General features: G+C 44.8%; 1 long non-coding RNA gene across 1 annotated transcript in view; it reads left to right on the top strand.

Annotated features, from left to right (window-relative positions):
* The window catches only part of LOC129045912 (uncharacterized), a 144,239-nt gene that overhangs the window by 93,456 nt on the left and 26,615 nt on the right, over positions 1 to 24,168 (top strand). Inside the window, exon 4 of the long non-coding RNA XR_010412583.1 lies at positions 381 to 589. This is a non-coding gene — a long non-coding RNA (uncharacterized LOC129045912). The remainder of the gene's footprint in view (positions 1 to 380; positions 590 to 24,168) is intronic.

Here is a 24,168-nt window from a genome sequence, read left to right as displayed (position 1 = left end):
CTGGGGAGCCAGTCCTAAGAAACATCCTCGCTTTGAGCAGAAAGAAGCAAGCCCATTAGAAAGGTAGGCAGGACGAGGTATCACCCAAAGCCTGCACGACCCACATCCAGGGTGGTCAGTCCCCTTGGGGCCGGTGGGGGCCTCTGGCAAGACGTGCTCAGAGTGGGTCTTGACTGCCAGGAGGATGTGGATAGGAAGTGAGTAGAAGGCGGGGGGCCTCACCCAGGCAGGAGGGCACAAGTTCAGGCTGGGACGATGCAAAGGCACATTAGGAAGATAGTTTATCAAAAACAACCCTATTCTGAAGCCTGTTTCCTAGAGGTGTTAAGATTAATAAGCACAAAACTGTTTCCAAATCCTGACTATCTGTTCTGATTTAGGGGGCTAAGAAGCTGGGTAACTGACAACATCAGCAAATCCCGAAGTAATTTCCAGCTGGTTTGGGAATGCAGCTGCTTTGACCTCCTAATTATGTTGCTTGCCCTGGACGCCCATTGCCATGGGGTGGGAAGCCATCACAGAGGGACAGCGGGAAGAATCCCTTTCGTGGTAGAGAGGAAGAAGAGCCCGGAGGACTGAACACAGCCGGGTGAGTTCTATACATCTTGTTACGTACAGTGAGGATGTGTGACTCGGGGGCAGTTTCTCTTTATCTCAGCTTCCCCATTCTGTGAACGCAGGGTACAATCCCTCCTGCGTCCCCGAGTTGTTTAGGGACCAAGGGAGCTGGCTGATAGTGTCTATCAGCGCTGCACCCAGACCCCCTTGGAGTCGGCTCACAGGTTCTATGAGCCCATCCCTGGGTTTCTGAGTGCTTAGCTTTCAAAAGCTCCAACCTGCTCCCCGCTCTTGCTGGTTTCTCCTGGGAGCACCTCCATGGTAAATCATTCCCACACGAATCTTCTTCTGAGCCTACTTCTGGTGAATCCAACTGAAGGCAGTTTACAAAAGCATTTTGCAAATTTGCAAGTGAAACACGTACTTGTAAGGCATGACCATTTGAAATAACTTCAGAACTGACTGTACAAATCTTACATCTCTGAATTATCGGGGTCAGGACAGAATGAGAGGTCAGAGGGGACCTGACACTAGTTCTATAATTTACTGAGTGCTCTCCGCCTCCATGACTACCTTACTCCTGACTTTGTGCTCACCGCCCCATCACCAGATCAACTAGGAGCCTTCATCTTCTTGGGCCTCTGGGGACCTGCCCTGTTTTCCACCCAGGGGTCATCAGCTTATTCCCACTACACTCCCTGCATGACCTTTCTCAGGGCTCCAGGAAAAAGCCAAGTCTTGAGCGTAGGACAAGGGCCTGGGCTGGATTCATTTTTGAGAACCGTATAAGTAAGGTGCATGCTTTTGGAAATTGTTAAGGGGGCAAACCATGAACTCAGATTTTTTTTTTTGGGGGGGGAACTCAGATTTTTTGATCAACAAAACTTAAATAGAAACAGACTATTCATTATACCCCCGATTTAGTTACTTTTAACAAGGAACACATACACACATGCTTTCAAAATAGGTCCTCAAAATTCAGTCTTGTTTTGATCTCTCCTATGGCTGATAAGTTTCCACATATCAGGGATATCCATGGGAGCCTGGGGACAAGGATGGACGCATCGCCATGTTCAGATCCTCAAAGTTTTCATCTTCATTTAATGAGAACATTTCAGCTCCCTTTCAAAACCAGATCACTTTAAAGACCATAAATAATCAAACTTGCCTTATGAGACCCAACAGCCTTATTTTCTAGTGGCCGGTTCTTGGCACCCTGCCCTGTATGCCTTCATGCCAACAACCAGAGAGCGAATACACATGCTTGCCTATTTATATGGGCACGTGCTTCTTTAAGTCAGATGGATCCAGCCTGGCCTCCTTGACTTCCATCAGAAAAGACAGGCTTGATCTGGAGCAGGACCCAGCCGAGGGCTGAAGGAGGGATGGGGTGGGGATGGGGATGGGGCAGACTTAGTTGAGACCGGGAGGAAAGCCAGCGAGCTATTTAGGCTACAGGCCCCCCACCCTGGTGGGGCATGGGCAGAAGGCACAGACGTGTGGGGTCAGAACCACCAGTTGCTTGCTTCACTCAAGCCCAGCCAGGTGAGCCTTCAGCACTGGAGCGGTCTAGTGAGGATTGTCCTGTGTTCCAAAAGGAGGGCAGGACCCAGGGACAGGGAATCCAGAACCCAGCACTAGGGACATCTGTCATAGGGTTGTGCGGGAGAATCAGGGCCTGTGCTGGGAACAAATCACGGAATCTGGTAGGTGATCCTGGGAGAAGCTAACCCGTTAGGCGCAGAAGGACAGAGCATGGGCACCAACTTAGGAAATGGGCAGTTGGCCTGAGTTGAAGCTGCGAGCTGAGGGCTGGAGCTCCTTAAATCCCTCTTGCAGGGCCAGGCCGGGACTGAACCTTCCTACGGGAGCCACACAGGGACTGACCAGACCCTAACTCAAACCCAGGGCCTCTGGCTTTTGATTCAATGGCTCCATTAAGTGAAATCCCCAGGACCAAATATCCCCAAATCCTAGATCTGCCTGCTACCACTCTCAGTCTGCCCCAAGGACCCAGAAGGCATTTGTCATGTGGGTCCTTTCCAAGGGTACAGATGCAGGGGAAATGAGCTGGCTGTTTGTGGAACATGAATTTACTGAGCATGAGTCTGGTACAAAACACTTGACATGCGTGAACTAAGTAAACGGATCACTTCTAGAAAAGTCAAAAATACTTTTTCCAATAGAACACATCAAACCCCATGAACGCAAATTTCCAAATCTCTAGGTTATGCTGGAATTCTGTTGTCGCAAATATTGATTGAAGTTGGTGGGCCACTGGCAGGGTCTTGTCAATGTTCTGGTTATCTGGAAACTCTGCCAGGCGGTAGTGGGAAGATAAATTGTGGCGAGTCAGGAGGCCTGGCTGGCTTCGGGTCCAGGCTCTGTTACCAGCCAGCAGGTGTCCTTCGATGACCCTCTTCGCCTCACTGCCTGCCCACTTTCCTTCTTTGTAGCATGAGGGCATTGACCTAGAAGACCTCCCGGATCCTTTCTAGCTCTGAAAATGCAGAATTTCATGCCATCAATGGGGGCACGGTGGCTACAATCATCTGCTGTTAATTTGGACTTCAAATCATTTTGATAAATGTTTTCAGGCTTGGGAGGTGGCCTGTGGTACGCTTGCAAGATCCAAATTGGCCTTTTCCAAACCCCGAGTCTACACGGGGCTTGTGGCCTTGGGGAGCCACTTGGAACCTCCAGGCTGGGCAGATGGTACGGACTTCGGTGCCACTGATAATAAAGGTTGGTCTCTATCTGGCTGAATGCTGCGTAAAGAACGCATGGAGTATTTTCTCTCCCTTTTTACCTGGACGGAGCTCAGTGCAAACACAGACTGGAAACTCCAAATGAGGACACAAGCATTTTAACAGATAGTCTGTCAAAAATATTACAGTTCTTCCAAGGGATGCACCAGACCTCGAGCACTGACACAGGCTGTAGGAACGGTCTCTGAGACCCTGCTTTGGAGTCACTAGGGAGAAGCAAGACAACTCCCATGTGGACACTGTCTTGCATTTGAGCTGGTCTGTAGCAGCATCTGACCCCTATCTCAAACATCTGCTCTCCTTAAAAAAAAAAAAAAGGGGGGGGTAAAGTGAAAAAAATTTTTTCTTATAGGGGAATATCAAAGCTGCTCTGACGATGGGTGGCCATCCTTTTGCACGAGCATTAGAGAAACCATCTAGTATGATGGTAGAGGGAACTCCGCTTCAAGAAAATGCTATTCACAAAAATGTTAATTCACAAAATAAAGAATGAAGGATAAAGGGGATTTTTTTCACCTCTGTAAGTTCACTTAAGTAGGGTGGTGTCTCTTGGCAGGCTGTTCTCCGGCAGAAAGGAAGCCCATCTGCCTGGGTGCTATCAGCAGCAGATGCTGGGTTCTGGATCTACAGAGAGAGGCTTGGCAGAGGCAGATACTGGGCCAGGCACCAGGCCAGCTTGGGCGGTGATGACAGGTGACCAGCTCTCTCCAATACTCCCTATGTGGGGCCATCCCTTTGCTAGGCCTACCCCGTGCGCTTGCATTTATAACATGTGAGAAGACTTTTTTCCAGTCATAAAAAGAATATACAGTGTATGGAATGTCCCCAGACTAAAAGTGGGCTCAAAGAGACACTTGGACACCTCGTTAAACATACCTCTTCGTCATCCACAATGATAGTGAAGAGCAGTCTAAATAGTCCAAAACCACAGGGAGTCCAAAAATAATTTATAGCAGGCACACACCTGATTGTCTTGCATTGTTTTGAGAGTTCTGTAATAAAATCCCATATTTTTAGAATGAGATTGGTCTGTGCCCTTTTAAAGAAAATTGTGGTAAAACACATAAATGTACCCTCTTACAATTTTTAAGCATACATTACAATATTGTTAACTGTATGCACATTGTTGTACAACAGATCTCTAGAACTTTCTCATCTCGCAAACTGAAACCCTATGATTGAAGAACTCTTTTTCCTCTTTCCCTAGGGGCTGGCAACCATGATTCTACTTTCTGTTTGTATGAGTTTGATTACTTTAGATACCTTGTATAAATGGAAATATGCAGTATTTGTCTTTTTGTGACTGGCTTATTTCACTTAGCAAAATATCCTTCAGGTCCATCCGTATTGTAGCTTATGCCAGGATTTTCTTCTTTTTTAGGTCTGCATAATATTCCATTACATGTATGGGCCACATTTTGTTTATCTGTTTATGGACATTTAGTTTTTTCCACTTCTGGTTGTTGTGAATAATGCTGCAGTGAACGTGAGTGTGCAAGTATCTCTTCAAGATCCTGTTTTAAATTCTTTTGGATAAATACCCAGAAGGGGGATTGCTGGATCATATCGTAATTTTATTTTTAAATTTTTAAGGAACTTCCATATTGTTTTCCGTAGTTGCTGCACCAACTTCTGTTCCCACCAACAGTGCACAGGGGTTCCCTTTTCCCCACCTCCTCACCAACGCTTGTTATTTCTTTTTGATAATAGCCGTTCTAATAGGTGTGAGGTGATATCTCATTGTGGTTTTGATTTGCATTTCCCTGATGAATGATGTTGAACATCTTTTCATGTACCTGTTGGCCATCTGTATGTCCTCTTTGGAAAAATGTCTATTTAGTTTCTCCATATTTCAATCAGATTTTTTTTTTTTGCTATTGAATTGTAGGAGTTCTTTATTTTAGATATTAACCCCTTATCTGATGTATGATTTACAAATATTTTCTCCCATTCAGTACATTGCCTTTTCACTTTGTTGATGGTTTCCTTTGCTGCATAGAAACTTTTTAGTTTGATATGGTCCCACTTGTTTGTTTTTGCTTCTGTTGCCTTTGCTTTTGGTGTCAAATCCAAAAAATCGTAAGACTGATGTCAAGGAGCGTATTGCCTATGTTTTCTTCTAGGAATTTTATGGTTTCAGGTCTATGGTCAAATTTTTTTTTTTTTAAAACCTATTTTGAGTTACTTTTTGTGTATGGTATAAGACAGTGGTCCAATTTCATTCTTTTGCATGTGGGTGTCTGGTTTTCCCAACACCATTTATTGAAGAGACTGCTCTTTCCCCATTTCCTTGACTCCTTTGTTGTAAATTAATTGACCATATAATTGTGGGTTTATTTCTGGGCTCTCTATTCTGTTCCATTGATCTATGTGTCTATTGTTATGCCAATGCCCTACTGTTTTGATTACCATAGCTTTGCACTATAGTTTGAAATCAGGAAGCATGATGCTTCCAGTGTTGTTGTTCTTTCTCAAGATTGCTTTGGCTATTTGGGGTCTTTCGTGGTTTCATACAAATTTTAGGATCATTTATTCTCTGTGAAAAGTGCCATTACAATTTTTATAGGGATTGCATTGATTATGTAGATTGCTGTGGGTAGTGTGGACATTTTAACAATATTCTTCTAACCCATGGGCACAACATAGCTTTCCATTTATTTGTGTCTTCAATTTCATCAATGTCTTACAGTTTTCAGTGTACAGGTCTTTCATCTCCTTGGTTAAATTTATTTCTAGATATTTTTGATGCAATTATAAATAATTATTAATTTGTCTTTTTTTTTAGCTAATTATCGGAGTATAGAAACACAACCAATTTTTGTATATTGATTTTTGTATCCTGAAACTTCACTGAATTTGTTGATTAGTTTTAACAGTTTTGGTGGAGTCTTTAGGGTTTTCTCTATATGGTATCATGTTATCTGCAACTAGAGACCATTTTACTTCTTCCTTTCTGATTTAGCTGCCTTTTTCTTCTTTTCCCTTGCCTGATAGCTCTGGCTAGTGTTTCCAGTACTATGTTGAATAAAAGTCATGAAAGTAGCCATCTTTGTCTTATTCCTGATCTTTGAGGAAAAGCTTCTAGTTTTTGATCACTGAGTATGATGTTGGCTGTGGGCTTGTCATATATGGCCTTTATTATGTTGAGATACGTTCCTTCTATACCTACTTTGTTGAGAGTTTTTATCATAATTTTTTAATGTGCAAAGTGGGTTCTTAGTTGGGGAGGGATTCATAGCAAATCTCTTGGCATCATAAAGTTATACAAATTGTGGTTTCCCTTTGGTGGGAAAGGTTTGAGGACTCTCAAACATGGAGATAAGTGTCCTGGTGGAGAAGGGGCCACTGAGAAAAAAGGGCAAGGAGAGATCCCCCGTGATGGCAATGTATATATCAGGGAAGTGATGCCTGATGTTGAATTATTGCCAATCCCTGTGCTGTTCTCCAGTTCCATTAGATCCAAACCCTTGGTAAAAAAAAAAATATATATATATATTGCCGTTTCCATGGTGCTGGGCTGGGGTGGGGGGTGCGGTGAGTGGAGAAGGAGGAGTGTTAGGGGCTGGGGTGGGGCAGAAACAGAAGAGCAGCCACACAGGGAGGCCAGGAGCCAGAATGGAAGTAGGAGAGATGGTGAGAATGTGAGCCCCTGCGGTGCTGGGAAGTCTAGAGATGGTGCTGCGTTTCACACTGGGAGGAGGATGTTATTTAAGGACAGGGTGGCTCAGAAAGGATAAAGGGGCACTGTTCCTGCCCCTAAAGCTGGCAACAACCTAGGTAGGGGGAGAAGGCATGGGTGCACGCACATGCGCGCACACACACGTACAGGAAATGTACCTGGTAACTAAGGCAGCAAAGAGTAAATGCCCATTCATTGAGCAGAAAAGATAGGAAGCACTATGAGAGTTTAGAATTCAGAGGGATTACTTTGGCTGGAATCGGTGGTAGTGCTGGTAAATGTTTAACAACCAGCTCCCGGGGAAGAAAATAGAAGCTTTACTTATAGTATTTGCCACTTTCCATGGTATAGATACAGTAATTCTACCCTGGTTAATTTTAAGTCACCAAGTTGACGCTTGAAACGCGGCACACGGGAGAACACCATTATAGAGTCGTTCCGCCACAGAGGTGCAGTGGATGAAAAGACACTCCAGCCTAGATTGTCATCAAGTGTATGATAGTAATTCAGAATTGATGAGTCTGAACATTTACTGCCTTTGTCTTTAATTTCTTTCATTGTAAATTTACATAATGTAATTTTAAATAATGCCCATGTTCAATAACTGGCTTGCAAAATTCCTGAAAAATTACCAGTTAACTTTCGTGAGCTGATATGAGCGAGCTCTGGGACACCACTGGCTCAGGACAGGCTTTCTGGAGAAGGTGGGACTTAAGCTGGGCTTTGGAGGGCGAATAGCCTGGCAGAAGGCATTTTGCCAGCAGGCAAAAGATGTGGCAAAGGTGTGGCCAGTAAAGCAGGTGGCATGAGTGATAATAATAGGGTTTCTCTTGGTTCTATAATGTTTTCAGGTTAAGACGTTACTTTTTTAGCAAATAAAAAATGATAGACCCAGGAGGCATTGAACATTCATAATACACATAAAGCATACAAGGCACCAAATATGCGTGGTATACTAAATATAGTCATACCAGATACTGAATATTTATAAGGTCTTAAATTGGCCACATACTGGTGCTACCCATTCTGGTCCCTTATGTTCCCTGCCAGATGAAATTCATAGCAGCTCAACAGGCTAATCAACAAGCCACAGCTGTGTGGGGCGCCTGGGTGGCTCAGTCGTTAAGCATCTGCCTTTGGCTCAGGTCATGGTCCCAGGGTCCTGGGATCGAGCCCCGCATCAGGCACCCTGCTCGGCAGGAAGCCTGCTTCTCCCTCTCCCACTCCCCCTGCTTGTGTTGTCTCTCTCTCTGTCAAATAAATAAATAAATTTAAAAAAGAAAAGAAATGGAAAAATGGGGGGCACCTGGGTGGCTGAGTCGGTTCAGTGTCCAACTCTTGATTTCAACTCAGGTCTTGATCTCAGGGTCATGAGTTCAAGCCCCACATTGGGCTCCACGCTGGGCATGGAGCCTACTTAAAAAAGAAAAAGAAGTAGGGGCGCCTGGGTGGCTCAGTTGGTTAAGCATCTGCTTTCAGCTCAGGCCATGGTCCCAGGGTCCTGGGATGGAGCCCCACATTGGGCTCCCTGCTCGGCGGGGAGCCTGCTTCTCCATCTCCCACTCCCCTGCTTGTGTTCCCTCTCTCGCTGTCTCTCTCTTTGTCAAATAAATAAATAAAATCTTTACCCCCAAAAAACAAGCTACAGCTATGGCCGTGAGCACTTGCCCCTGCATTCCCCCCACGGAGCAAATGTGTTGTTATTGGCCCAGGTACCTTCTGCCTGTGGGTCCCTTTTGCTCAAACCTCAACTCTGGTCTTCTTAGTGAAACCATCAGTGGGGAAGGTTAATGTGGCCAAGAGAGACTGGATACCCAAATACTGCATAACCCAGGGCTCAGGTAGTATGGTCCTTCGCTTCTGTGCTACCCCATCTCTTTCCCCTTGTTTCTTGATTTTTAAATTGATTTAATAAACTGTATTAGTGTCTTAGGGCTGCTATTGCCGAATACCACAGACTGGGTGGGTCATAAACAACAGAAATGTATTTCTCCCAGTTTTGAAAGGCTGGGACCAAGGAGCTGCCCAATTTGGTGTCTGGCCACATCCTGGTTCATAGATGGCTGTCATCTCTCTGTGCCCACCCCCCATGGTAGAATGGGAGAGGAAGCTCTAAAGGGCCTCTTCTATAAGGGTACTGATCTCATTCATGAGGGCTCCACTCTTATGACCCAATCACCTCCCCAAAGCCCCACCTCCTAATATCCTCACACTGAGGATTAGGTTTCAACATAAGGACTGGGGTGGGGGAGTATCACATTCAGTCTATAGCAATTAGTTCTCTATGGCCGTGTAAAAAATTATCCCACCACTAGACGCTTAGAATAACAAACATTCTCCTAATTTCTGTGGGTCAGGAATCTGCATGGGATCCTCTAGTCAGGGTCTCTTGCTGGCTGTAATTAGGGCATTGGCTGGGCTGTAGCCCTCTCAAGGTCAACGGGGGGTGGATCTGCTTTTAAGCTGCTTAAGTGGTATTGGCAGGATCCTCCCGTTTCTTTGGGCTGTTGGTCAGAGACCTCACTTCCTTGCCACGTGGGCCTCTCTACAGGGCAGTTATAGCATGCTCTCCATCACAGCGAGGGGGTGAGAAAGCAAGAAAGGGTGAGTTAAGACAGAAGTTGGAGTCTCGGGAGGGACAGCCCATCACTTTTGCCAGATTCATTAGACCATAAGTCACTAGGTGTCCAGTCAATACTCATGGAGAAAGGATTATACAAGGATGTGGCTATCAGGACACAAGGATCATTGGGGGCCATCACAGAGGCTTCCTGTCGCATACAGTTCTGTGACTTACAGCTTAGCCAGCCCAGTGGTGGACTTGGGGGCTGGCATCGCATCAAAGTAATTCCATACCCCAGTTCCCCAGGTTCTCACCCCTGTCTCACAGCAACCTTGAGATGTCGGTGGTGGTGGTCCCATTTTATAGCAAAGATATTGAGAGTTTAATGACTCATCTGTGTCCACATAAGTAGGTAAAGGAGCCAGACCTTGAACCCAGGTCTCCTGAGTTCTAGGCTGCAGGCTTCACCCTTCACTGTATGGCAGTAGAGCGACTAGGGTCCCCCTACCCCATCCCTCACCCCCACCAAAATCATGTCTACCCAGAACCTCAGAATGTAACCTTATCTGGAACTAGGGTCTTTGCAGATGCATTTAATTAAGATGAGGTCCTACTGAATTTGGGTGGGACCTAAGTCTAATGATGGTGTCTTTTTTTTTTTTTTAAGATTTTTATTTATTTATTATTGAGAGAGAGAGAATGAGAGAGAGAGAGAGCATGAGAGGGAGGAGGGTCAGAGGGAGAAGCAGGCTCCCCGCCGAGCAGGGAGCCCGATGCAGGACTCGATCCCGGGACTCCAGGATATGACCTGAGCCGAAGGCAGTCGCTTAACCAACTGAGCCACCCAGGCGCCCTGATGGTGTCTTTATAAGCAGGCCATGTGAAGACACAGAGACACGGGGGTTGGGGGGAGGATGCCATATAAAGATGGAGGCAGAGACTAGAGTGATGTAGCTATAAGCCAAGGAAGGGCAAGGATTAGCAGCAACCATCCGAAGCTGGGAAGACACAAGGAAGGATTCTTTCTTAGAGCCTACAGAGGCCCTGTCAACCCACCAGCACCTTGACTTCATATTTCTAACCACCAGAACTGTGGGAGAATAAATGTGTTGTTTGTAGCCACCTGGTTGGCGGCGATCTGTTCTGGCAGGCCCCAGGAAAACCAAACGTGTATTGTCTCCTTCGGAAAAGATTCTAGCCACAAACTTCCCAATGTCTACAGCATGTTGAAAGGGTTTCAGATAGTGGTTCACAAAGCACAACTACTCTGGATTAGCCTCCATCTAGAATTCATTCTCCCTGTTCCCTTCCTGGCCAGCATATCCTGTCTTCTAAGCCAGCGGCCGTCACCAAGGACGGGGGTGGGGGAAGAAAAGGGACACAGTATGTAGATTCACTGCCTGTGATCTAAGATGATAAACATTACAGGACAGAAGCGAGGGTATGTGAGATTTTCTTTCTTCTTCTGTGTGACAGGCCAAAGATTAGAATCCCTCTGCCCTTCTCCCCCTCATTCCCTTGAACTTAAAGGCCCTTGGAGCAATTGGCTCACAATAGCTGTGTGTGTGTATGGAGTTGCCGGTAGTCTCTGTTGCATTGTATGTGCTGACTTAGAATAAGAAGCAGAGGTCAGGGTTCAGCTGGAAAAGGGGTGGGTGTGGCAGGACGGCTGTGGGACGCATACTCCTGTGCATCACGTAGGTTCACACAGAGGAATCAGCGGCCTTGGATCAAAGGAGAGGGAGGCTCAAAGTATGTTCTTCGGACTCAGTGCTAAGGCAAGGGGCTCCTGCTCATGTTTGCAGCTTTTGAAATGCAAGGATTTCCTCTTGTACGAGGAAAAATAGTTCATCATGTGAATTGTGATTAAGGTTTAAGGATTATCCTTAAAATAGCGCTAAAAAAAAAAAATGCCTGCCACCTTCCAGCTGACCTTCTGATGAAAACAACTGTCCCACTTGTATTCTGCGGGGGTCCAGTGACTAGTGACTCACAGTTTGTGATCCAAAAGCATCTCAGACTGGAAGCGACCTTAGAGATGGTCTAAACCTACTCCTTTGGCAGAAAGAGAAGCAAAGGCCCAGGGACCCTCTCCAGTCCACCCAGAAACTTCCTCGTCCCAACGAGAGCCCCGCTGGACCCAGGGCTCTGCCCTCCATTTGTCTCCCTACTTGCGTTCTGGTGTCTTCTTCTGACCTCCATATCTGCCTGTACAGCCTCTGTCCCTACAGCATTTGTAGTTTACATGGTGGGCTCCAGCAGGATGTAGCCCTCCATCCATTCGTCTGTCTACCAATCACATATTTATTGAGGAAATTGCTATGGGTCCACCACTATGTACTGTGGATATAGAGATTATTATGGCAAGATCCTTGCTGTCAAGGAGCTTACTGTCTAACCAGAGCGCAAACACTTGTACACAAGTAACTAGACCTCAAACCAGACTCCTCCAGGGGAGTATAGACTAGTTCCCATCTAACAAACCATCTGAAGAATTGGAAAATAATTGTCAGTAGTGGCCACAGTCTCACAAGGAGGTACCATCGATTGGCCTATATATTTTGAGAAGTTAGTGGAACATATATTTGGCAACCCTACATCCTGAATTTTTCAAAATAGCTCCAATGTCAAATATTCTCTTTTCAGTTCATGTGTCCTAACTTTTGGTCAGGAAGAGCTGGATGTCACGCAGTTAGGTTTTTCTGTATCCAATCCAACTTCTCTACCTCCTTCCTACTTTGCCTCTGATAGATTCATTCTTTGGATCGCAGTCTTAGAACGTATCTATTCTTAGAAGAGTAACACCCTAAGCCATAGATCAGCTACATCTTCAGCAAGCACATGAAGCCCCACTTTGGACAGGGCACTGCTCATGTGATATAGACATGCTTAAGTGTATCTGGGAGCACTGGGCTGTTGAGCTGAATGAGATGGAATCTTACGAATATCACGAAATAGGCATCAACAGAATGCTTAGGGGATATTATCAATGGGCCTTGGGGTAAGTATTCAGGGCGAGTGGGTAGAACATGAGAGAAGGTCCTGGGCAGTGGGAGAGAATCCAATTCTTCCAGCCATTTTACCACTTTACTCAGGGCCAGTCCTATTGGACGGGAGCTCTTTGCATTTCAGTTTTATAGGCAAAGAAGCCCTGCTCTTTCTTTTCCCAACAGCTTAGAGAGAAAATAAGTCAACATTGCTTTCTGGATTAGTGTGAACGCCTTTTCTTTATAAGGACAAATGATTCCCTGTGAGGCAGATCTTCATTCAATCATGGATGACTTTAACCAGAAATTAGGGAGTGGTCTCAAGTCATTCAGGGTTTCATCCACCCTGGTAGCCACATGTTCCTATGCTGTCACAGATGTCTTGATTCCCCCCAGTGACTTTGTCTTACTGGTGTTTCGACAACAATTATCAAGGTAACTAAGAGTATGTTATGTGATATCCATATTTGAAATAGATATGTAAGTTTAGAATGGATTTGCTCTATTTTCCTTCAGTAAAACTTACTTTACTCATCCAAATATATTTTAAGCACCAACTGAATACCCATGAATGGGGCTGAAAAGGGAACAGTCCCTGGGGTATGACAAGGGGTAAAGTTTTCCCTCCTCCCTGCTGGGGAGTTTCCTCTTTAGCCCCGAAACCTCCCCAAGCCAGGTCACGGTCATGAGCCTCACCGTGAGCTCCCTCACATCCCATGGCCCAGAACTCGAAGGCACTGTCCCAACGCTCTTCTTGACTGATTTTTGTCTGGAATACATTTCAGAAAACCTCTGTTTCACAAATGTTTTGACTTCATTCATTTTGATCTATTGCTTTTTGCAACGCTGCCTCAAGCACTTGGTGGGCTTATGTTGTCCCAGTCCTCAATCTTGTCTACGGATTACAGGAAAGACCTTGGAGCAAGGCCCAGAGAAGTTCAGGAACCTCTTCCAGGTTGGACAGTGAGTTAGGATGCCTGAACACAGCTCCCAACTTAACCCCAGTTTACCACGTGATGGGCTTACACCTCTTGGGCTGAGAACGATCTTTGATGTCTATCTTGTGTCAGGGCCCTCATCTTTCAGATAAGGAAACCGAGCCCCAGAGTGGGTCGCTGGTTGTCCACAGCCAGGGAATCACAGACTCCTAGAGCTGGAAGGCACCTTGGGCCTTTTGTTATCTAGTTTCACTGCGAGCCCAGAGGAGCGACACTTTCCACACACTCTTTGCCAATTGATTACCCAGGCTCTGCTTGAACGCTTCTGGAAACGGGGAGTGCATGATCTTTTCTAACCATTCCACTTACCGTCACATCTCATTGTAGTCAAGCTCTTCTCTGTAATCAGAGGGAATCTGGTTTCCTGCCGTACCTGCTAATAACTGCTTGCAAAGCTATCACAACAAAGCTTCTAGCTTCTGTGTCCTAGGAGAGTTGTCCCCAACTGGACCATTTCAGCTCACCCTGCCTCAGTTTCCTGGTCCAGACTGCCTCTTTTTAGCATGGCTTAGTTCAGAATGTTTATTTATTTTGCTTTTATTTATTAGTGGTAACCACCACCTTCTGTAAGTCCCACCCATCTCCCCCTTTTCTGAGATGCAGAAGGCTCTCAGAACATCAGTGAGTTCACTGCACGCTTTAAAATCAGGACAACAACAACAAACTTGAGTGTGCTTCCCGGGACAAGCCTCCTTAAATATAATCATAGATCTGTCACAAAAACTGCAGGCTTATGAGGGGTTGTCAAAGTCTTTCTTGAAGTGGGAGATGTTTAGGGGGAAAAAAATTCTTTTACATTAACTGAAAAGGAACAAAGTAGGAAAAATAAAAAAACAAGGACTAAGTGATTTTGTGAAGGTTTTACATAGCTACAATGTTGCAAGCTTTGCCTTGATTAATGATAATGCGGCAGATTCCGAAAAGAGAGAAAGATGAGGTTCTGAGCTGGAATTGCAATTCTGAGCAGGGAATTGGTCTTGACATTTCTATTCTATGAAATAGGTTAACTGAGTGAGGAAGCAGGTGAGGTAAGAACAGTGAAGTCTTCTTTCCAGTCATCAGGTTCCCACCTCCGGCTCTGATGGGGAGTAGACCAAAAGGCACCATAAATGCTCCGTTTTCTCTAAGCAACGTCCTGCTTAGTGATTCCTGTTAGTAAGTTGCATACACACCATGACTCTGGAGGAAATGTTTAGGGACTCCGAAGCATTTGGCATTTTTAAAAAATTTCTTTTTTTAAAGCCATTTGGCTTTGTAGCTTAACACCAAGGAGAATTCAGATGCGTCTGGGTTCTACAGATATGATAGGTGGAAGGTAGTTCTGGTTTTCTCTGTTTCTTGGGACGGCCTCTGGAGGTCTGGTGGACATCTGCTCGTACCACGGGTTCCTGGATGAATTCCTCGGTGGCCTAAGCATCTGGTTGCCTCAAGGGCCAGCATAGACGTGTCCCCACAGTGCATGGCATCAGAGGAGTAATTACAAGGACAAACAATAAAGAGATCTGGTGCCCTGGCTCCTCGGGGACTCTCCAGCCATGATCACATCACTCTGTCCTCATCTGATGCCAAATCTCCCAAGCGGTGCAGGGATTTCTAAGCCTTCGGCAATTACTCAGCATAATAAGATTTCAGAGCTCTCCCTGGCTTAAAATGAGCTTTCCATTTTCTCACCAGCCCACTCCCCTCCCCCGGCCTTGCCCTGAATTAGAAGTACATCAGCAGAAAGATTCACAGCCCCCTGAGCTGCCCAGTGGCATATTTCTGTCTTCGATTTCTCCTGTGAGCATCTCCTTGCCCCTTCTCCTTTGCACACTGGGCTGGACGAGAGCATTACATCCAGACACACCTACAGTGCCCTGCCTGGAAGTAGGGCATTGTGAAAATCAGCTTTGCCTTTCCTCCAAATGAGAAAGTCGTCCCCCCGCTTCTAAATTCCCAGTCATTGTGATGAGGATTATGACCAAGCACTGCAGAGATCAGTTTTCAAATGAAATCTAAGAACCCTTTCAAGTGCCTAACCCTAATTGTAGACTTTCAGCTGGAGTTGGTTTTGAAAACCACATTGATGATGCTCGAAATTAAGTTATGATGCACCTGCACACGCAAAGGAAGAAACATCAAAGGAAGACTCAATGCGGATGGTGAACGGAAAGAAATGCCAGGCGCAGACATTGAAGACATCTGGCTTTTCTGGAGCCTGATGTTTGTTTCTCAGGAAAGGACAATTAGTGACTTTAACGAGAGCTGGGTGTGGCTTTGTTCTGCCCTCAAACTTTACTGTGAGTCCGTTTCTGAAGCTGCCTTATTTCCAGGCAGAAAGGATGTGTCGATTGTCTTCCTTGTTACTCTTTATAAACCTTTCCTTGCATGTTAATAAAGAAATGTAATCTTTTAGGTAAGAAGTCCATATCGACCTGAACGCGTGCAAAGTCAGGTTTAGGCTGTTGTAAAGGAAACGCAGCTTGCTTTCTCTCAACCTAGAGAAACAGCGCATTGCTTGGGAGAGGGAGGTCTTCGGGAGATGCGCTGAGATGGAAAAATAACAAATATTTTTAATTAATGTCACTTGTCTTTTTTTATGGACGTTGACGCGTTTCGAATTTATTTTTGCATGCAATTTTAACACTATCTCCTAAGATCTTTTTATACTTTATCTCTGAAATGTGTCAGATTCCAAACTGACACCATTTCAATAGGAAGGAAGTGGCGTTGGTGGCTCTCGAGTCGCGTGGGCCGGGGTTTGAATCCTGGGCGGGCAGCACGATCTGGGTGCCTCTGGGCATGTCGTTAACCTCAGGGGACGAGGAGTGTCCCCGCTTCCTGGGGGCACGGTGGAGATGAGATGACCCCATCGATGGGCCTCACCACCCACAGCAGGGCTGGGCACGGAAGGCGAAGGACGCTAGCCCATACCCCGGGATTTCCGAGAACGGCATCGGGGGTGTGGGATTCGTCGGGCAAAGGCTGCATCTGCAAACGTCCCTGCTCCCCACCAGCCTTCCCTGGAGGAAGCCAGGCAGCCCCACAGCTCCCGCGGTGCCCAGGCGTAAGCCCTGAGTAAATAACAGATTTAATCTCAGGGGAAGCAAGTGCGTTTTGTTATGGGTAGGGAAACATCTTATCAGTCTTCAGACAAAGTAAACAGTAGATGAAAGAACGTCATCTTCCCAGTTTTTCTGACGTGTGGGGGGAGCAAGCAGCAGCGTGAAGCAGCTCGGCGGCCTTAGAAGCACCTGTATTGTCACAGATGAGACCTGCTGTGGGCTAAGTGCCCAGTCAGGGCCCCGCCCGGGCGTTCCTGGACGCCTGGTTCCTCCCGCCCGTTCTGCCGCTGTGTCCCCGGCACCAGCTCCGTGGGCCTGGCTCCCCCCGAGGCTACCATGGCTCCACCAGCTTGTCCCCCACGGTTCTCTGACCTCCCCAGGCCTCCGACCAGCTCTTGCAGGCTGTCCTTACCCACTGCGGGCTGTTGGATCCCAGCAGTGATAAGATCCCATCTAGTAATACCGACCTTGCACAAAGGCCCCCAGGCAGGATGTGTTTGTCCTGCCAGATATCCATGTCCCCGGGGAAAGACACCCCCCCCACACACACATACACACACCCGGCTGTCTCTGGGGCGACCCCAGGCAGGCCAGCCCGCCCCGTCATGGGGATCCAGGCGCTGATGTTCTTTTCGGGGCCACCGCCCACTCTCAGGGGGATGGGCACTGGGCTTGCATGGGGGCTGCTCTGGAGAGGAAACACATTTAACTAGAGCCTGTGGTGGTGATCCAGATGGCCGAGAAAACACACCCGGTGCCCCATCCCGGGATGGAAGGACTTTACAGGGAGTAGCCCCGGCCGGCTGGCTCTCAGTCACGGTCGTGCTTGCTCCGCTGGAAAGCAGCGTTCCCTCGCTCCAGCCAGAAGCACCTAGAAATCAGACGTGGGTCTCTGTTGCCCTCAGAGGACAAAGCTGCGTCCTGCTGGAAAATGGGCCACCAGTTCAGCTCTGGGCCTTGGAACGGTCCAAGTAGAGGGATTCTTTCAAAATGCCACCACCGAGGCAGGATAAAAGCTTGGAAGCAAACTGTGAGAATGAACACAAAGAGTGCTTTATTTGCCAATAAGGTGCTCCCCTTTCCTTAGCTCGCCGGTGACTGTGACATTGTCGTCAGGACACCGTGAAGTCCCAGGATTTGTTGCCGTGGTGGGCTTGCTTTCCACAAAATGACGCTCTTGCTATTAATTGCTCTTATTTTTACTCTCTGAGACTTGGGTTTATAGGAAGAAGGCCTTATTTAACCCATTTTTTTTTTTTTTAAAGCAAAGCCTGTTCTTGAGACCGAGTTGAGTGTGTGGCTATGAGTGGTACACATGTATTAGACACTGGGAGAGGGTGAATCTAGGATGGTGGTAAAAAAAATCAGTGAGCTTGGGAAACAGTGAAAAACCATCCATCAGTCAGTGAATGCCTTCTGCCAGGCCTGGTGCCTGGGTGTGGAGCATACGGTCTGGCCTTTGGCCTCCCCTTCCTGGCCTTTCCAAGGAGAGCCATTTTATACAGTAGGTTGATTTAAGCCTTTCCAAGGAGAGCCATTTTATACAGTAGGTTGATTTAAGCCACCAACACCTTTGCGGGCCTGAGACAGGAGAGGCTCTGGGGCCTGCTTTTCTTTTTTCTTTTTTTTCCTTCTCCTCCTTTTCTTTTTTAAAAATCACAACTTACAACTCGTATTAGTTTTTGATGCAGTGTTGTGACAAATGGCTGCAAACCTAGTTTGTGGTTATTATCTAAAACAGTTCTGGAGGTCAGAAGTCCAAAACTTCTCAGTGAGCAAAAAGCATGACTGCTTTCCTTCTGGAGGCTCTAGGAGAGACTGTTTCCTTGTCTTTTCCAGCTTGTGGAGGCTGCCTGCATTCCTTGGTGACAAAGTGACAGGTTTTGGGGACCAGGATGTGGGCACCTTTGGGCCACCGGTCTGCCCCCCACACAACCAGATTCATGGAGTGCAGGGGCGGGGGCGGAGAGGGAGTGCCGTGCCTGCTCACGACAGGGATGCTCACGTCAGACTTGATTAGCTTCCTGAGTAAGCCAGGAGTCCAGAGCCTCTGGGATGGATTTAAATCAAGCCTATCATTCAGCGTTCGTTCTTCTAAAACCACACAGCTCACTGTGCATTTTATCAAAACATTAACTCGACTTGTCAGTTATACACAGAGACCTGTGTAAATAGATAGAGATTATCTATTATATTTTATAAGTCATCAGGCGCCCAGGAGGCAAATGGAAAAGAAGGATTTTTTTGTTGTTGTTGAATGTAGCTCTTCAGAGGTAGGCAAGATTCTGAATCTTTTAGGTACAAGTTTAGGGAGGGAGACTGTGCCTGTAGTAGAAGATAGGAAAAATCCCAGAGCGTTTTGAAGGGAGTAAAGGGAGTTTTCACCAAACTACTGCATTTACGTAGGTCCTGCCTGTGTTCACCATGGTCTGTACCTATTCCTTACCCTAAAGTAAATAAAATCTGAGTGCTTCCTTAAGCCGAGACTATTGCTGAGCTTCCCTCCAAAAAACAAATAACCACCACTGCTACCAAAAATAAGAGCAACAGAGATATACCTACGCCTTTGAGACAAGCCACAGTTTTATTTTTTTATTTTATTTTTTTATTTATCTTTTTTTAAATTTTATTATGTTAGTCATCATACAATAAATACATCATTAGTTTTTGATGTGGTGATCCACAATCCATTGTTTTCGTAGAACACCCAGTGCTCCATGCAGTACGTGCCCTCCTTAATACCCATCACTGGGCTAACCCATTCCCCCACCCCCTCCCCTCTAGAACCCTGTTTGTCTCTCAGAGTCCGTAGTCTCTCCCTCCGATTCCCCCCCTCCATTTTTCCCTTCCTTCATGTCCTCCATGCTATTCCTTCTGTTCCACAAATAAGTGAAACCATATGATAATTGACTTTCTCTGCTTGACTTATTTCACTTAACATAATCTCCTCCAGTCCCATCCATGTTGACGTAAAAGTTGGGTATTCATCCTTTCTGATGGCTGAGTAATATTCCAGTGTATATATGGACCACATCTTCTTTATCCATTCCTCTGTTGAAGGGCATCTCGGCTCTTTCCACAGTTTGGCTATTGTGGACATTGCTGCTATGAACATTGGGGGGCATATGGCCCTTCTTTTCACTACCTCTGTGTCTTTGGGGTAAATACCCAGGAGTGCAATTGCTGGGTCATAGGGTAGCTCTATTTTTAACTTTTTGAGGAACCTCCACACTGTTTTCCAAAGTGGCTTTACCAACTTGCATTCCCACCAACAGTGTAAGAGGGTTCCCCTTTCTCCACAACCTCTCCAACATTTGTTGTTTTTTTCCCTGTCCATTTTTGCCATTCTGACTGGTGTAAGGTGGTATCTCAATGTGGCTTTGATTTGAATTTCCCTGATGGCTAATGATGATGAACATTTTTTCAGTGTCTGTTAGCCATTTGTATGTCTTCTTCAGAGAAGTGTCTTTTCATATCTTCTGCCCACTTTTTGACTTGATTATTTGTTTTTTGGGTGTTGAGTTTGAGAAGTTCTTTATAGATCTTGGATACCAGCCCTTTATCTGTAGTGTCATTTGCAAATATCTTCTCCCATTCTGTGGGTTGCCTCTTTGTTTTGTTGACTGTTTCCTTTGCTGTGCAGAAGCTTTTTATCTTGATGAAGTCCCAAAAGTTCATTTTTGCTTTTGTTTCAGGGAAGGAGGGAGCTTTTGGAGATGTATCTTGAAAGAAGTTGCTGTGGCTGATGTCAAAGAGGTTACTGCCTATGTTCTCCTCTAGGATTTTGATGGATTCCTGTCTCACATTGAGGTCTTTCATCCACTCTGAGTTTATCTTTGTGAATGGTGTTAGAGAATGGTCGAGTTTCATTCTTCTGCATGTGGCTTTCCAATTTTCCCAGCACCATTTATTGAAGAGACTGTCTTTTTTCCATTGCATGTTTTTTCCTGCTTTGTCAAAGATTATTTGACCATAGAGTTGAGGGTCCATATCTGGGCTCTCTATTCTGTTCCATTGGTCCATATGTCTGTTTTTGTGCCAGTACCATGCTGTCTTGGTGATCACTGCTTTGTAATATAGCTTGAAATTGGGCAACATGATGCCCCTAGCTTTGTTTTTCTTTTTCAACATCTCCTTGGCGATTCAGGGTCTTTTCTGATTCCATACAAATTTTAGCATTGTTTGTTCCAGCACTTTGAAAAATGTCATTGAAATTTTGATTGGGATGGCATTGAAGGTATAGATTGCTCTGGGTAGCATAGACATTTTAACAATGTTTATTCTTCCAATCCATGAGCATGGAATATTTTTCCATCTTTTTGTGTCTTCTTCAATTTCTTTCATGAGTGTTCTGTAGTTCCTAGAGTATAGATCCTTTACCTCTTTGGTTAGGTTTATTCCGAGGAATCTTATGGTTTTTGGTGCTATTGGAAATGGAATCGTTTCTCTAATTTCTCTTTCTACAGTTGCGTTGTTAGTGTATAAGAAAGCAACTGATTTCTGTGCGTTGATTTTGTATCCTGCCACATTACTGAATTGCTGGATGAGTTCTAGTAATTTGGGGGTGGAGTCTTTTGGGTTTTCCACATAAAGTATCATGTCATCTGCGAAGAGAGAGTTTGACTTCTTTGCCAATTCAAATACCTTTTATTTCTTTTTGTTGTCTGATTGCTGTTGCTAGGACTTCTAGTACTATGTTGAACAATAGTGGTGAGAGTGGGCATCCTTGACGTGTTCCTGATCTTAAGGGAAAGGCTCTCAGCTTTTCCCCATTGAGGATGATATTCGCTGTGGGTTTTTCATAGATGGATTTTATGAACTTGAGGAATGTTCCCTCTATCCCTATACTCTGGAGAGTTTTAATCAGGGAAGGATGTTGTATTTTGTCAAATGCTTTTTCTGCATCAATTGAGAGGACCATATGGTTCTTCTCCCTCCTCTTATTAATGTGCTCTATCACATTGATTGATTTGCGAATGTTGAACCACCCTTGCATCCTGGGGATAAATCCCACTTGGTCGTGGTGGATGATCCTTTTAATGTATTGTTGGATCCTGTTAGCTAGGATTTTGTTGAGGATTTTGGAATCCATATTCATCAGGGATATCGGTCTGAAATTCTCCTTTTTGATGGGGTCTTTGCCTGGTTTGGGGATTAAGGTAATGCTGGCCTCATAGAATGAGTTTGGAAGTTTTCCTTCTGTTTCTATTTTTTGAGTCAGCTTCAGTAGAATAGGTATTATTTCTTCTTTGAATGTTTGGTAGAATTCCCCAGGGAATCCATCAGCCCCTGGACTCTTGTTTTTTTGGAGGTTTTTGATCACTGCTTCAATCTCGTTATTGGTTTTTGGCCTGTTCAGGTTGTCAATTTCTTCCTGTTTCAGTCTTGGCAGCTTATAGGTTTCCAGGAAGGCCTCCATTTCATCCAGATTTCTCAGTTTATTGGCATATAGCTGTTGATAATAATTTCTAATAATTGTTTGTATTTCTTTGGTGTTAGTCGTGATCTCTCCCCTTTCATTCATAATTTTATTAATTTGGGTCCTTTCTCTTTTCTTTTGGATAAGTCTGGCCTGTGGTTTATTGATCTTATTCTTTCAAATAACCAACTTCTAGTTTCATTGATCTGATCTACTGTGTTTCTGGTTTCTAATTCATTGATTTCTGCTCTAATTAATTATTTCTCTTCTAATGTGTGGCTTAGGCATGTTTGTTGCTTTTTTTCTAGTTCTTTAAGGTGTAGAGTTGGTGAATTCAGGATTTTTCTATTTTTTTTAAGTGAGGCTTGGATGGCTATGTATTTCCCCCTTAGGACCGCCTTTGCAGTATCCCATAGGTTTTGGACCGATGTGTTTTCATTCTCATTGATTTCCATGAATTGTTTAAGTTCTTCTTTGATTTCCTGGTTGACCCAAACATTCTTGAGCAGAGTGGTCTTTAGCTTCCAAGTGTTTGAATTTCTGCCAATTTTTTTCTTGTGATTGAGTTCCAGTTTTAAAGCATTGTGGTCTGAGAATATGCAGGGAATAATCTCAATCTTTTGGTATCGGTTGAGACCTGATTTGTGACCCAGTATGTGGTCTAGTCTGGAGAAAGTTCCATGTGCGCTTGAGAAGAATGAGTATTCTATTGTTTTAGGGTGGAATGTTCTGTAAATACCTATGAGGTCCATCTGGTCCAGTGTATCATTCAAAGCTCTTGTTTCCTTGTTGATTTACTGCTTAGATGATCTGTCCATTGCTGAGAGTGGAGTATTGAGGTCTCCTACAATTAACGTATTGTTATCAATATGACTCTTTATTTTGGTTAACAGTTGGCTTATGTAGATGGCTGCTCACATGTTGGGGGCATAGATATTTACAGTTGTTAGATCTTCTTGTTGGATAGACCCTTTAAGAATGATATAGTGTCCTTCTGTGTCTCTAACTACAGACTTTAGTTTAAAATCTAATTTGTCTGATATAAGAATTGCTACCCCAGCTTTCTTTTGAGGTCCGCTGGCAAGGAAGATGGATCTCCATCCCTTCACTTTCAGTCTGGATGTATCTTTAGGTTCAAAATGAGTCTCTTGTAAGGCCATAGTTTTAAAGAAAATCTTTTCCTTTGGGAGCCTAATGTGGTCTTTAAAGGCTTCCTTCCCTTTCGGTCCCCCTTTCCCCCCAACGGAATCACAATCTGCAAAGGAAGATCTTTTTAAAAGGAGGTAGGCTCAGTAAATGCTCAGGAAGCTTCCTTGTAGGTCAGTAACCTGCTATGGGTCACGAGATTCATTTGTGATAGTGTGAGGCTAGGAAAAGGCAAGCTAATAGTCCTTTGACAAAGACCAAGTCTCTGTCCCCGTTTTAATCTTTAATCTGGTTACCATATGTTGTTTCTGAAGGATTAGTTAATTAAAAGACCTTATTTTCAGAACAAGTTGAACTGGCAATATGCCGGAAAATAAGAAAAAAAATTTAAGTAAATTTGTCGACTGCAGAAATGTCTCAAAAAATGCGTAATAAGTTTTTGATAAAAATTTGAAAAATTATTCTGGAATGGGAAGACAATATAGATTTTACTCCAAATTCATGAGCACTTAACTCCCAAGAAACGAATACTCACAATTCTTTCAGAGATCATACTTAAAGATCTACTGGTAATAATGAAGTCAGTGCCTGTGAGTTGGACACCTCTAAATCCACTGTATTTTTTTAGGCAAAAGTTAAAACAGTAAGTGCATACTACCCAGTTAGAATTCAGTATTGCTTTGCTGGTATTTTTTTTTAAACAATAGTAAAATACTTGCAGAGTTTATTTAGATAGTTACTATATAAGTTTCCTAAGGGTGCTGTAGCGAAGTACCACAAACTTGGTGGCTTGAAATAACAGAAATATTTTCTCTCCCGGTTCTGGAGGCTGTACGTCCAAGCTCACGGTGTTGACAGGGCCAAACTCTCTCTGAGGGTCCAGAGAAGGAGCTGTTCCATTCCTCTCTCCCTAACTCTGGAAATCCTTGATATTCCCTGGCTTGTAGATACATGACTGCATCTCTGACTCTGTCATTACATAGCCTTCTCCTTGTGCATCTTGGGG

Source organism: Mirounga angustirostris, unplaced genomic scaffold (genome assembly GCF_029215605.1).
Source record: "Mirounga angustirostris isolate CCGP_5_RB_7025 unplaced genomic scaffold, mMirAng1.0.hap1 SCAF_6, whole genome shotgun sequence".
Taxonomy (NCBI): domain Eukaryota; kingdom Metazoa; phylum Chordata; class Mammalia; order Carnivora; family Phocidae; genus Mirounga; species Mirounga angustirostris.
The sequence above is the reverse complement of the archived record's forward strand: the minus strand, read 5'-3'. Positions and strand labels throughout refer to the sequence as shown.